The sequence below is a fragment of the Lottia gigantea genome, assembly GCF_000327385.1.
Source record: "Lottia gigantea unplaced genomic scaffold LOTGIsca_141, whole genome shotgun sequence".
Classification (NCBI taxonomy): Eukaryota; Metazoa; Mollusca; class Gastropoda; family Lottiidae; genus Lottia; species Lottia gigantea.
In genome coordinates this window covers 298203-299571 of record NW_008707634.1, presented here as the reverse complement: position 1 = coordinate 299571, position 1369 = coordinate 298203, and positions in this window count along the sequence as shown.

The following is a 1369-nucleotide window of genomic DNA, read 5'->3' as shown; positions in this document are numbered from 1 at the left end:
GAAATGGCTTTGTTGCTTTGGTTGCAAAGACATTTCCTCTTCTAGAATCTAAGGGTTCCGATGTCATTTTGAAAATCAATTTCAGGTCCTTGGAGTATATTTGTGGTTTAGAATCAAACAGTAAAATATTTACAGTTAGTCTTAACGGCTTTTTACATTTAAAGGTTTGTGTTTTTATTTCAACGTACTCTCATGATGAACGAAGAATGACTATTCATTTTTACGTTTTTCCGTTCAGGAACATTCAAGTATTACCCTTTACAATACCGTACACGTTCCGAAATTAATTGTGACCCTTATAAATATCTTAATTAATATTTAATATAAACCAGAGTTGCTGTTTATCTATAATGTATTATATTTGGCCTTTAATTGCATTCATTGCGTGTTCAGTTTCTATTATATCATCACGATTGGTGGGGACCTGATACTGAAATTTTACCACTTATTTTATGTAAAGAAGGACAATATACATATAGCTTTTTACCTCTTACTTTATGATATTTCTGAAAGGACAATATACGCCAGTTTTACCACTTATTTTATGTACAGAAGGACAATATACATATAGCTTTTTACCTCTTACTTTATGATATTTCTGAAAGGACAATATACGCCAGTTTTACCACTTATTTTATGTACAGAAGGACAATATACATATAGCTTTTTACCTCTTACTTTATGATATTTCTAAAAGGACAATATACGCCAGTTTTACCACTTATTTTATGTACAGAAGGACAATATACATATAGCTTTTTACCTCTTACTTTATGATATTTCTGAAAGGACAATATACGCCAGTTTTACCACTTATTTTATGTACAGAAGGACAATATACATATAGCTTTTTACCTCTTACTTTATGATATTTCTGAAAGGACAATATACGCCAGTTTTACCACTTATTTTATGTACAGAAGGACAATATACATATAGCTTTTTACCTCTTACTTTATGATATTTCTGAAAGGACAATATACGCCAGTTTTACCATTTATTTTATGTACAGAAGGACAATATACATATAGCTTTTTACCTCTTACTTTATGATATTTCTGAAAGGACAATATACGCCAGTTTTACCACTTATTTTATGTTCAGAAAGGACAATATGCATAGGGTTTTTACTACTTATGTTATGTTGTTTCAGAAAAGATGTCAGTTTTTACCACTTTTTTAATGTTATTATATACAATACAATATACGTCAGTTTTTACCACTTATTTTACCACTAATTCTATGTTTTTACCACTTATTAAATGCTATTTCAGAACGGAAATAAACGTTAGTTTTTACCACTTACTTCACAGTTTATTTTATGTTCTTTCAGAAAGGACAGTATACGTCAGTGTATGTAGATAATTCT